Raw genomic sequence first — 14,565 nt, 5'->3', positions numbered from 1 at the left:
TGAGTCTAAGTACATTTTTTATTACAGCAAAGTTTCAACACTCTGCTAGGTTTACTAAAATTCAGTAGTTTTTAAGTGAAAGTTTTCCACAGCCGTGCCTTAAGATATTTGTTTTGTAATGTGTATCTTTATTTAAAAATTTTATTAGAACCTGAATCTTCCAGAACAGCAAAGCTGCAGTAAACAGAGCACCAATCCAAAACTGAAAGAAAATCTTATAAAACTTCATCAACTTTGCATCAGAGAGTCTTCCTCAGTGTTGAATCATTCCTTGTGATTACACACATACACAAAAGAAGTGCTGATCCAAATTGTTCTCACAAAGTTATGCTCCATTTTTGTGCACCCATACTTTTATTCAAAGAAGCACTTAGTAATTCATTTTCACCCCAGGTAGGTAGTTGTAGTTCCCTATATCTAAAATGACCAACTCACTTTAATAGTTACTCTTGCCATTTAATTACAGTATACTTTTTAAATTTAAATGCATTTTTTTTACTCTGTAAGCATTTAAACTAACAAACTGTCAATTTTCCTAAGAATATATCTGAATATGAAAGTGACAGTAAGCCTTACTCATTTGACCCAAAATAGGTATGGAGCCAGAGAGTGGTGACGTGTTGAATGTTGATTATCACATATAAGTAAGAATTTCACTAATTTCAATGTACTGTGTACACATAACAATAATGGCCCTATAAACCTGTATAAATATTTGAAGAGTCACAATAGCAGAGAAGGGTCAACCAAAATAGAGGTGAAACTGTGGAATAGAAGAGAGGGAGAGGAAAATGAGCAACTTGACTTTATAATGCAAATTCTGAAGTACTCTGCTGCATTGCTTTATAGTTTATAAAGATACTGACATTTAGTATAACCACAATCATTGCATTAGAGGAGCAAGTTTATTGAAGATACAACATCCATCCATCCATCCATCCATTTTCCAACCCGCCGAATCCGAACACAGGGTCACGGGGGTCTGCTGGAGCCAATCCCAGCCAACACAGGGCACAAGGCAGGAACCAATCCCGGGCAGGGTGCCAACCCACCGCAGGAAGATACAACATGATTTTTTAAAACATTTTGTTTATACATTCAGTGCAATTTATTTTTGTGTAACATTCTTCTCAGACCACACACTCAGAATGCTGTTACAAAACAGTAAAACAATGTATTTTTAACAAACAGTAAAATTAAGCACAGTATTTCAAACTGACTAAAAATTGTTCCTAACAATATATTCATTGATAGGGTCAATTGATAATGGAGGAGAAGAAAACATAACTCCAGTCAGCAGCATCCCTAGAACATATTCCACTGGGTAAAGTGCACAGATGGTTATCATACTCAATAACAGGCAAAGTCACTATTCCTGAGAGCTAGGCCAGCTTGCCAACCAGTTAATTTAAGTCACTATTATATTGTATGTCCACAACATGTGAAAAAAGTGACCAGGCTCAGGCTTGAGGTCTACTGTCCAAAAATGGGCTTTCCTCATAACTTTAAGTATTTCTTGGCCTACATGGACTCAGAAAGGAGAAAGCCTAGTAACAAAACACTCCTTAATCTTTAAAAAATCAATTAATAGAGACAGAAACTTTGTAAAAACTGTGGGTGTTTAAAAATATTGAAGATGTTTTATCAAGAATAATTAAATACAATACATATATATAAAGGTACAACCTAAAAAGGTAACCAAGAAACAAATCTTGCAAGACAAGATGCGATTCTCAAATAAGAATACACATCTGGGTACAACTCATTAAAAAGTTTGTAGCGAGTATCGGTGAAATCCACTACTGCAAAGTCTACACCTACAAAGGTTTCTTCCTAAATCTGTCCCAAATTTCCACCAGTCCATACACTTTAAACGTACTGGGTTGCAGTGTCTCATTTCATTGTTTAGAAAAACACACAAAATAACTATGAAAAGACTGGTAAAAAGAAAGAAACTGAGCAGAAAACTTGCCATTGAGAGAAAATAGGTAACATTACTGTTATTAATGAAGGAGTTCAGTAGCACAAGATAACTGAAGCACAGACACATGTAAACCAATGCAGGTACTGCTATGATATTTTTTTCTGTCATTTTGATTATTAAATCACTATATGGCATAACAACAGCAAATAGGGTTTAGATAAGCATTGTGGATAAGCTGTGTTTACATTTCCTATTAGACAGTGTGATAAAAAAATTAGGCAGCAGACAGAAAAAGGTTTGGTGATGGCTATCCCATATACTGAAAATCAGCAAAGAAAAGAAACACGGGTTCACAACTGAACTGACTAACAAGCCTAACAAGTTCAGACTGCTCTATAAATATGGTGGGTAGGAGGAAGAGGTGGAATCAAGGCAGCTGGAACAAGAACTGATGTGGCAGGAAGGGGGATTCTAGATACCGGAAACAATGTCATTAGGGTTAGCCGGAAATTATGTCAACAGTGGGTGGACCGATGGTAATGTCATTGAGATGCAGGGTCTTTGGCTGGACTGCAGAGGAACAAGAGTAGAGAGGATCAGGTGAGAGTACCAACCCCAGGTCTGGTTGATGAATAACACTATTTGAGCCTGTAAACTGTGCCCAATGCGCACGTATGTGACAACAGTAATGCTAGCGGTACTGTCGGTGGGTTTTTAGCATATAAAAAGACAAAACACACATGTGCAGGACTGTACAGGTATTCCTTTAGGCATGCTGGCAGAAAGTGGATGCTGTGCAGGTACATCCATGCTTCTGCGGGAGTGGTGTCAGCGTGGTTAGGCATATTTACTGATCGGGTATGTGTTCTAAACTACTGTACTAAAATCTGCGTCTCCTGTGGATCTTTGTTATCATCTCTCTTAGTGGCAATCCTTTTCAACTCTTTTTGATGGGCTGTGACACACCATTTCCTTTCAATGCATATTTTGCAATTCAGATTTTTAAAAACGTAGCTGCTCTTTCAAAATTACATTCTGCAGTTTTTTTTTATATAAAGTATCTTTATTCATATACCTGTAGTATTTAGCATAACATATCTGAAAAAATTACGGTTAAGAAAATAAAGTACAAAACAGGCGATATGTGTGTATGTTCTAAGTATAACACCTGACACAATTGTAACTATAAACAACTGCAATAATGTATTGTTCACTTTAACCACTAGTCCATTTATATTTTCAAATGCCAATGCATAATCCGGTTATACAGAAATAGTTTTTCCTTGCTACCAGTTATGTTTATTTTTAATATATACAGTGCACTCTCTACTCCTCACACATTTATATGTTTAATAGGTTTTTTTTTTTTTTTTAAGGAGACTTTTTGGCTGTAGATAGTTTATCATATTTAGAAGCTTGCTGCCTGTTGTACTGGGTAAACAAGAGCACCATTTCTCTTTATTATTATAGTTCAAAATCACTGCCCATACTTTGACTGTCGCCTTTATGATATGTTGGATTGGTTTAAAGATGTCACATTCAAGGCATCTAATTGTTCCCACCCGCTTTAAAGCTAAATTCACTCCTGTTTTTTTCCAGATGCACATATTATGCTTCTGGCTCTCCAAGACTATTCATAAACCAACAAAACTCATTTTATAATACAAAAATGAAAAAACTGAGCAAGAAAACTCCACAAAAAGTACTTACAATAATCCTTCTAAGAGAAATAAACAATGGTGATCTAGAGGACATGACCCTCTGTTATGGAATTATCTAGGCAAGGGTGTCCCTGCCCCAAAGTCTATACCCTAAGGGGAGGGTGCACATAATTAAACAATTTATTAACATCATAAGTAAACAAAAAAAATTAACACATAAAGACAAAATCATGAATAATAACATGATAGAATATTATATAACAAACATAAAAATAACAAAATAATTGATCCAGGGATAAAACTCTTGCTAAACCATAACAGTTACAGGAACCCCTGGTGCAGGGTTTGATTTTAATCATAGGTCTAATTATGGTCTTTTTTGTGTTCATGAAGTAATTTGTTTTGTTGCATGAATTGTTTTTTAGATGCCCAACAACAAAGATTTTTTGAATAGCAGCTACAGAAGAATAATATATGAGAAAAAAGACTGCCCATGATTTAAGATCACCATACAATAGGGTGGATTGTGCTGTGATTAGTCAGTTGAACAGTTTTACTGTAATATTTTGGGATAACACATAAGATCCCTTCCAGTTAAGGTGAAAAGTGTCTCTCCAAAAAAAAAAAAAAAATCTTGATGTTATACTTAGTAGGCACAAGAGTTCAGAGGGCGACAGAAAGACAAGGATGTAGTAAAAAAAACGGAGAGAGGGTCAGAACCTATATGACTCAGGTGCTGCCGCGAGTGGCAGCCTTTCCAGCAGCTCCGTGTATGACTTTATCTTTCTACCTTTTTCTCTATTTTTCTCTATTTCACTGATCACTCCTACCACTTTCTTTTATGTGGACTCGTTACCTGGAGACTTTTTACTACTTTTTACTACTTGGACATGGGTTTTTACACACCGAGACTCGTTTGTTCAGGTAGTCAACTTCAAGCGCTGAGAACAAAGGCCCGTGCCGGTGTGGTTCCCTATTTACCCGACGAGGTAAGAAGGTCGTATCGTGGCAGCAGATCCGGCGCTAAACTAAAAGCCAAGTGGCTAGCGAGGAAGTGGCGATACAAGCCTTCGGTGCCTTCTGTGATCCTGGGAAATGTGAACTCACTACCAAATAAGGTCGACGAACTGGCTGCACTGATGAAAAATGTCAGGACCTACAGAGAATGCAGTTTGTTGTGTTTTTGCCAAACGTGGCTAACAACTAACATCCCAGATGCTAACGTGGACCACAGGTTCAACACGCCCTTGACCCTCTGCAGTTCGCATACCAGGAGAAGGTGGGCACGGAGGATGCCATCATCTGTATGCTACACTGATCCCTCTCCCACTTGGACAGAGGCAGTGGTGCTGTAAGAATTATGTTTCTGAACTTCTCTAGCGCCTTTAACACCATCCAACCTCTGCTCCTTAGGGACAAGCTGACAGAGATGGGAGTAGATTCATACCTGGTGGCATGGATCGTGGACTATCTTACAGACAGACCTCAGTATGTGCGTCTCGGGAACTGCAGGTCTGACATTGTGGTCAGCAACACTGGAGTGCCGCAGGGGACTGTACTTTCTCTGGTCCTGTTCAGCCTATATACATCGGACTTCCAATACAACTCGGAGTCCTGCCACATGCAAAAATTCGCTGACGACACTGCTATCGTGGGCAGAAGGAGCATAGGAACCTAATAAAGGACTTTGTTAAATGGTGCAACTCAAACCACCTACAAGTGAACACTAGCAAAACCAAGTAGCTGGAGGTGGATTTTAGGAGGACCAGGCCCCTCCTGGACCCCATGATCATCAGAGGTGACTGTGTGCAGAGGGTGCAGACCTATAAATACCTGGGAGTGCAGCTGGATGATAAACTGGACTGGACTGCCAATACTGATGCTCTGTGCAAGAGAGGACAGAGCCGACTATACTTCCTTAGAAGGCTGGCGTCTTTCAACATCTGCAATAAGATGCTGCAGATGCTCTATCAGACGGTTGTGGCGAGCACCCTCTTCTATGCGGTGGTGCGCTGGGGAGGCAGCATAAAGAAGAGGGACGCCTCACGCCTGGACAAACTGGTGAGGAAGGCAGGCTCTATTGTAGGCACAGAGCTGGACAGTTTGACATCCGTGGCAGAGCGACGGGCGCTGAGCAGGCTCCTGTCAATCATGGAGAATCCACTGCATCCACTGAACAGTATCCTCTCCAGACAGAGGAGCAGCTTCAGCGACACTGTCACTATCCTGCTCCACTGACAGACTGAGGAGATCGTTCCTCCCCCACACTATGCGACTCTTCAGTTCCACTCGGGGGTTGGGGGGGGGACATTAACATTATACAAAGTTATTGTCTGTTATACCTGCATTTTTATCACTCTTTAATTTAATATCTATCTATCTATCTATCTATCTATCTATCTATCTATCTATCTATCTATCTATCTATCTATCTATCTATCTATCTATCTATCTATCTATCTATCTATCTATCTATCTATCTATCTATCTATCTATCTATCTATCTATCTATCTATCTATCTATCTATCTATCAATCAATCACCAGGAGAACAACTATGAGTAACCTAAGCCAGAAATAGTGCATGGACGTCAAAAACCACCGAAACAAACATTTTCCAGATGGTTTCAATGCTTTCATGTACTTAGATTGGGAAGCATACACCTAGATGCGTTGCGATTCATGGGTTATGACCTCTAAGGACACACCCACTCAGGGATTATCCTAGCAACAGCAATCAGCAATAGCTCTTTCAAAATGATAGCAATATAATAGCACAAATCAAAATTAAAACTATATTTCAAAAGCAAATTAACATTATCAATACTGTAGGGTATAAAATGCCCCAACAGAAGCAAACGATATTCTAAATAGGAGTCTCTAACACTTAGTAATTAAATTCTGTCATTTTCTTTGAGCAGTGGTGCGCAATGATAGGAAATTGCAGTTTAACACTTCAGGCTGCTGTAAAATGATGTCATTAGTGCTGACATTTAGGAATAAGTTTAATCATTGATCAGGGAGTTTAGTTTAGACTCAATGTCAGAGTCTTGGCACCCTTGACAACCTTTGGTTTAAGTAATTTGAAATTGCAACATTTAGTACTTTTGAATTGCCAGTGATGAGCATTTACCATTGCTGAATGCCATTTCTGTGTCCAAATTGGTGACCTTAATGTTGGAGGACAACCTTTTTACGACTGTTAAACACTTTCTCTGTGGCTAATTACTCAGAGTAATTAGTGATCAGAATTCTCCAATCACCATAGTGATCAGCATTCTCCTACAGCTTCTTTTAAAACATTAGCAAAGGGTCCTGTAAAAGTATGTAGTTCACATTTAAGTTTATGTGAAAATTGCTTTATTTTGTTGTCAGACTTTATATGTCTTTGGTTACACCCCTTATTTTTTCTATAGAAGTCATGTTGTTTGACCATGAATGTCAAATGTTTTTAAATTACATTTTTAGTGCACATGTACTTGATGTAAGAAAATCTTAAAGTAAGAATGGCAGTATTTAGCTGGGCCGGTGTTATTCTGCACCTGTAGAACAAGAAAGAAAAAATGCTGCATATTATTTGATCCAGTTCATTTTATACTCTTAAGTAACAGTAAGGATAACCCATGTTGCTTGGGGGCACTTGAAAATTGCTGAAACTTCCAAAGAGTTTCCATTTTCAATAGATTTATAGTCTTTTGAAATCCTAGAAAATAATTCCATAATTAATTTAGGTTCATACTCCTGGTGCCTTTTTTTCATTGATATACCATGTAATGGTTACTGGAGTGGTAGAAATAAAAGTGTAAGGGATATTTGTAAAATAAAATGCAGTTGATGTGAAAGTAAAGCAGTATAACTTTAAAATATAGTCCTAGTTGATATTACATAATCTCAATATTTTTAAAGGAAGGTCTCTGATTCTTCTTTATGTACAGATTTGGTTTTTTTGCGGACTAGAAATTTGGTGAACAGTTACTCCTCAACACAGTTAGATTTTTTTGATATATAATTTTGGTCATGCCCTTGTTGGGAAAAAGGGGCACTACACTACACTAGATAAACAACAACATTCTGGTTTCGATGGTATGAAACCAGTATGTAGTAACCAGTAACCAGTGATTAGTATCCATCCATCCATTTTCCAACCCGCTGAATCCGAACACAGGGTCACGATCCTTGTCTTTAAAACAATTAGCTTGTTTTTGATCCCTGTTCACTATTTTAAACTTTTTTTAATCAGGCATTTCATTCACTGTTTTTGTCATAGCCCCAAGGTGTTCTGGGCGGGACCATATTGTCTTTTGAGTTGATTTGGGGTTTTTGCATCAGAGGAAAAAACCAAAAATATTGTGTACAAAGAAACACTCCAGTACTAGTAACAGTAATGTACTAAAGGGTAATAAAGCTCGGTGACATATAATTTGTAACTAGCTTTTACTTTGTGGCTTTTTGCCTTCTTACCCAGCTTGATAACTCAACTAGTATTTTTTTATTGTCACAAATTTATAGTTAATACCATATTAGTGTTCTGAGAAAACAAAATTAACCCAGTAAGATGTAATTTTTTAATTAATTTAAGTAGGAATAGGGCAGTATAGTGATACAGAGATTAGCTTCAGGTTGAAACCTCTTGAACCTCTATTCATCTAGCAGGATTGTAGTTCTGCTCTAAAGATTTATTAAATGAATTACCAGCTGTTCAGTGGCAACAACTTTACAATAGGGAAGTAAAATTGAAACTATGGTTTCAAAGAGGAGGAATATGTTTGCTTGAACAATTATGTATATCTGGAGTTCTTTTATTTTATTTTAGATAAGTATAAGGGACTGTTTTCATTATTGTGTTTTATATTATGGTATTTATTAAAACATGGGTGCATGACATAACTTCATGAGTCTTTTATAGAGGAGGAAGGTTATACTGTGCGATGGAAACTGGGGTGTCGGTGAGGCCCAAACCCCAATTATAATCACACAAAGAGTCCCAGGTTCAAATAAAGGTGTGTTTTATTACAGAATACCTCCAAAAAGTAATAACCATGAAACACAAGCAGAAAACACAAGTAATCTCTCTCCTCAATATCACTCCTCTCACCACTGCACTGCCCTTCTCCAGTTGAGGGCTCTGACTCACCTGGCTAATGGAGTGCAATCCCTTTTATTGAGGACCCAGGAGTACTTCTGGTGCCAGGGCTACGGTCCAATGGAAGTTCTGCCTGTCGTATTCAAAACAGTTACACTTATATATATATATATATATATATATATATATATATATATATATATATATATATATATATATATTCCCAGAATATTATTTTACAGTTCAGATCAACTTCATGGCAGTGCATGGCCTTATATCATATCTTAGGGCTTTCATATTCTTCAAATCTAGGTTATTGGTTGAAATATTTGGTCATTAAAATTTGCATCACTGCATTCAACAAACTAAATTAATTTCGAAGTGAGTAGCCACCAAAATGTGCACAAATAACATTTGCGATAGATGGAAATAGGGCAAACAAAGTAATTTTTAAAAGAATTGACCTATTCTTCATATGAAGTTTTTATAAGTGGTGACAAGAAGGAAGGTCATTGTGCAGCTTGCACATGTGCACTGCAGAAGGTCAACAGAAGACTACTAGTTACTAATTTATTAAAAAAAACTACTAGTTACTAATTTATTAAAAAACAATAGGAACAACAGACTTTTGTTTCTTCCATTTCACTTAGATTTCAAGTATGTGGTTTTAATTTTAGTTTTTATGTTTTACTCAGGTGTGTCTCATTTTATTTTCTTTAACAAAATGTATTTGTCATTTTAGTTAGTTTGTTTAATGATAATAAGTTTAAAGTACTTTTCAGCATCGTTACAACATAAAAGACCAAATTTGTAATATGATTCTTAAATAAAGTAACAAAGTATTAGTAATATGTTTAATATATGACATAAAATGTACCTCTGAGTCAAAGATAATGTCTAGATTGTTTCCTTCTAACATAACCCGTAAGACCATATGATAAAATAATTCTCTAGGGTCATCACTTTAACTCCTAGTCATGGGCACTATGTTTATCCCTATATTTGCATGTATTTTCTTAAAGCATCAAATAAATCTGCTTTTAAATTCATTAACTGCTCTAAGTTGTTCCAAAGTGAGTCAATGTACCTTTGTACATGAATAGACTCAATTGTGTATGGGTGCTTCATCCAGGCATAGTTCCTGACTTGCCACAGGTACTGCAGGCATGGGTACTGGCATCCCACCACCCTAAAACTGGATAAGGAGTTTAAAATGACTGGTGATGTACATATAGTTTAGAACTACATTGTATGTGTGCATGTTATTTCTGCCTGCTACCACTGTTAAGAAATACTAATTTATATTCTACAACCCTAATTCCAATGAAGTTGGGACGTTGTGCAAAACGTAAATATAAACAGAATACAAAGATTTGCAAATCCTTTTCAACCTATATTCAATTGAAGATAGATAGATAGATACTGTACTTTATTAATCCCAAGGGGAAAGTCACATACTCCAGCAGCACCTTACTGATACAAAAAAACAATATTAAATTAAAGATTGATAATAATGCAGGTAAAAAACAGACAATATCTTTGTATAATGTTAATGATCACCCCCCACCCGAAGGTGGAATTGAAGAGTCGCATAGTTTGGGGGAAGAACGATCTTCTCAGTCTTATCAGTGGAGCAGGACAGTGACAGCAGTCTGTCGCTGAAGCTGCTCTTCTGTCTGGAGATGACACTGTTTAGTGGATGCAGTGGATTTTCCATAATTGATATGAGCCTGCTGAGCGCTCGTCGCTCTGCCACAGATGTCAAACTGTCCAGCTCCATGCCAACAATAGAGCCAGCCTTCCTCACCAGTTTGTCCAGGCATGAGGTGTCTTTCTTCTTAATGCTGCCTCCCCAGCACACCACCGCGTAGAAGAGGGCTCTCGCCACAACCGTCTGATAGAACATCTGCAGCATCTTATTGCAGATGTTGAAGGACGCCAGCCTTCTAAGGAAGTATAACCGGCTCTGTCCTTTCTTACACAGAGCATTAGTATTGGCAATCCAGTCTAACTTATCATCCAGCTGCACTCCCAGGTATTTATAGGTCTGCACCATCTGCACACAGTCACCTCTGATTATCACGGGGTCCATGAGGGGTCTGGGCCTCCTAAAATCCACCACCAGCTCCTTGGTTTTGCTGGTGTTCAGGTGTAGGTGGTTTGAGTCGCACCATTTAACAAACTCATTGATTAGGTCCCTATACTCTTCCTCCTGCCCACTCCTGATGCAGCCCACGATAGCAGTGTCTTCAGCGAACTTTTGCACGTGGCAGGACTCCGAGTTGTATTAGAAGTCCGATGTATATAGGCTGAACAGGACTGGAGAAAGTACAGTCCCTTGTGGCGCTCCTGTGTTGCTGACCACAATGTCAGACGTGCAGTTTCCAAGACGCACATACTGAGGTCTGTCTTTAAGACAGTCCACGATCAATGCCACTAGGTATGACTCTACTCCCATCTCTGTCAGCTTGTCCCTAAGGAGCAGAGGTTGGATTGTGTTGAAGGCGCTAGAGAAGTCTAGAAACATAATTCTTACAGCACCACTGCCTCTGTCCAAGTGGGAGAGGGATCGATGTAGCATATAGATGATGGCATCCTCCGCTCCCACCTTCTCCTGATATGCAAACTGCAGAGGGGCGAGGGCGTGTTGAACCTGTGGTCTCAGGTGGTGAAGCAGCAGCCTCTCCATGGTCTTCATCACATGTGATGTCAGAGCCACAGGCCGGAAGTCATTCAGCTCACTAGGACATGAAACCTTTGGGACTGGGGTGATGCAAGATGTTTTCCAAAGCCTCGGGACTCTCCCCTGTTCCAGGCTCAGGTTGAAGATGCGCTGTAGAGGACCCCCCAGCTCTTATGCACAGACCTTCAGCAGTCGTGGCGATACTCCATCTGGACCCGCTGCTTTGCTGGCACAAAGTCTCCTCAGCTCTCTGCTCACTTGCGCTGTTGTAATTATGGGTGGGGATGTCTCTCCTATGCTGGTATCAGCAGAAGGATTTGTGGAGGGTGCAATACTCCGAGGTGAGAGTGAGAGTGGGTTAGGGTGGTCAAACCTGTTAAAGCAGTTGTTCATTTGGTTTGCCCTCTTCACGTCTCTCTCGATGGTGGTACCCTGCTTTGAGCTGCAGCCAGTGATGATCTTCATCCCATCCCACACTTCCTTCATGCTGTTATTCTGCAACTTCTGCTCCAGCTTTCTCCTGTACTGCTCCTTCGCCGCCCTGAGCTGGACTTGGAGTTCCTTCTGCACTCGCTTGAGCTCATGCTGATCACCGCCTTTGAAAGCCCTTTTCTTCTGGCTCAAAAGGCCCTTGATGTCACTTGTAATCCATGGCTTATTGTTAGCATAGCAGCGTTCAGTTCTTACTGGAATTACAATGTCCATACAGAAGGTGATGTAGTCAGTAGTGCAGTCAACAATTTCCTCAATGTTCTCACTATGTGATCCCTGCAGGATATCCCAGTCTGTAGTTCCAAAACATTCTCTCAGAGCCTTCTCTGCCTCCAGGGTCCACTTCCTGAATGATCGTGTGGTTGCAGGTAGGACCCTCACTTTTGGTTTGTAGTGAGGCTGAAGCAGAACCAGGTTATGATCTGCTTTCTCAAGCGCAGGCAGCAGGGTGGCACTGTATGCGTCTTTAACATTTGCATACAGTAAAGCCATCCATCCATCCATTTTCCAACCCGCTGAATCCAAACACAGGGTCACGGGGGTCTGCTGGAGCCAATCCCAGCCAACACAAGGCACAAGGCAGGAACCAATCCCGGGCAGGGTGCCAACCCACCGCAGGACACACACAAACACACCCACACACCAAGCACACACTAGGGCCAATTTAGAATCGCCAATCCACCTAACCTGCATGTCTTTGGACTGTGGGAAGAAACCGGAGCACCCGGAGGAAACCCACGCAGACACGGGGAGAACATGCAAACTCCATGCAGGGAGGACCCGGGAAGCGAACCCAGGTCCGCAGATCTCCCAACTGCGAGGTAGCAGCACTACCCACTGCGCCACCGTGCCGCCCATACAGTAAATCAATAGTCTTATTTCCCCGGGTGTTACAGTCGACATACTGGGAGAAGGCAGGTAATGTTTTGTCCAGCGTCACATGCTTAAAGTCTCCAACGATTTGCACAAGCACCTCAGGGTGCTGCGTTTGTAACTTAGCAACAGCAGAATGGATGATGTCACTCGCTGTCTCCACGTCCGCCCGAGGAGGGATGTACACGATGACAACAATGACGTGTCCAAACTCTCTGGACAAGTAATAGGGACGCAAACTTACGGCCAACAGTTCGATGTCCCTGCAGCAAGTGGAGACTTTGACGTTAACATGTCCATTGTTACACCACCGTGTATTGACATAGAGAGCGAGTCCTCCTCCTTTGTGCTTCCCGCAGGTACTTGCATCTCTGTCCGCTCTAACTGTGCTAAACCCGGGTTGCTCCACGTTAGCATCTGGGATGGTGGTAGTTAGCCACGTGCTTTCACAAAAGCACAACAAACTGCATTCTCTGTAGGTTCTGACATTTTTCACCAGTGCAGCCAGTTCATCGATCTTATTTGAGATTGAGTTCACATTTCCCAGAATCACAGAAGGCACCGAAGGCTAAAAACGCCACTTTCTTGCAAGCTGCTTCATTTTTAGCTTAGTGCCGGCTCTGCTACCATGATACCGCTTTCTTCTTACCTTGTCGGGTAAATAGGGAACCACACCGACACTGGCATTTGTTCTCGGCACTCGAAGTTGAGTACTTGAATAGACGAGTCTTGGTGTGTAAAAATCCATGCCCACGTTGTAAAAGTAAGTGTGTCCAGGGAACGAATCCACATAAAATAAAGTGATAGGAGTGATCAATAAATAAAAATAGAAAAATAAAATTAGAAAAGTATACATACAGTCATACACGGAGCTGCTGAAAAGGCTGCCACTCTTGGCGGCGCCGGAACTAACATTTACATTTGAATACACTACGAAGACAAGATATCGAATGTTCAAACTGATAAACTTTATTGTTGTTTTGCAAATCTTCACTCATTTTCCAAAAAAGCTGGGACAGGGGCAGCAAAAGACTGGGAAAGTTGAGGAATGTTCAAAAAACACCTGTTTTGAACATTCCACAGGAGAACAGGTTAATTGGAAACAGGTGTTTGTCATGATTGGGTATAAAAGGAGCATCCCCAAAAGGCTCAGTCATTCACAAGCAAGGATGGGGCAAGGTTCACCACTTTGTGAACAACTGCGTGGGCAAATAAGGCAGCAGTTTAAGAACAACGTTTCTCAATGTACAATTGCAAGGAATCTAGGGATTTCATCATCTACTGTCCATAATATCATCAAAAGATTTAGAGAATCTGGAGAAATCTTTGCACGTAAGCGGCAAGGCCGAATACCAACACTGGATGCCCGTGACCTCCGTTCCCTCAGACAGCACTGCATTAAAAACCGACATCATTCTGTAAAGGATATTACCACGTGGGCTCTGGAATACTTCAGAAAACCATTGTCAGTTAACACATTTCGTCGCTACATCTACAAGTGCAAGTTAAAACTCTACCATGCAAAGTGAAAGCCATATATCAACAACACCCAGAAACGCCGCTGGCTTCTCTGGGCCTGAGCTCATCTGAGATGGACTGACACAAAGTGGAAAAGTGTGCTGTGGTCTGACAAGTCCACATTTCAAATTGTTTTTGGAAATCATGAACATCGTGTCCTTCAAGCCAAAGAAGAAAAGGACCATCCGGATTGTTATCAGCGCAAAGTTCAAAAGCCAGCATCTGTGGTGGTATGGGGGTGTGTTAGTGCCCATGGCATGGGTAACTTGCACATCTGTGAAGGCACCATTAATGCTGAAAGGTACATACAAGTTTTGGAGCAACATATGCTG

At 40.2% G+C, this 14,565-nt stretch overlaps 1 protein-coding gene across 5 annotated transcripts in view; it reads left to right on the top strand.

Annotated features, from left to right (window-relative positions):
- Window positions 1-14,565, top strand: part of guk1a (guanylate kinase 1a) — a 122,049-nt gene that overhangs the window by 37,434 nt on the left and 70,050 nt on the right. The window lies entirely within an intron of this gene.

This window comes from Erpetoichthys calabaricus, chromosome 6, assembly GCF_900747795.2.
Source record: "Erpetoichthys calabaricus chromosome 6, fErpCal1.3, whole genome shotgun sequence".
Lineage (NCBI taxonomy): Eukaryota > Metazoa > Chordata > Cladistia > Polypteriformes > Polypteridae > Erpetoichthys > Erpetoichthys calabaricus.
The sequence above is the reverse complement of the archived record's forward strand: the minus strand, read 5'-3'. Positions and strand labels throughout refer to the sequence as shown.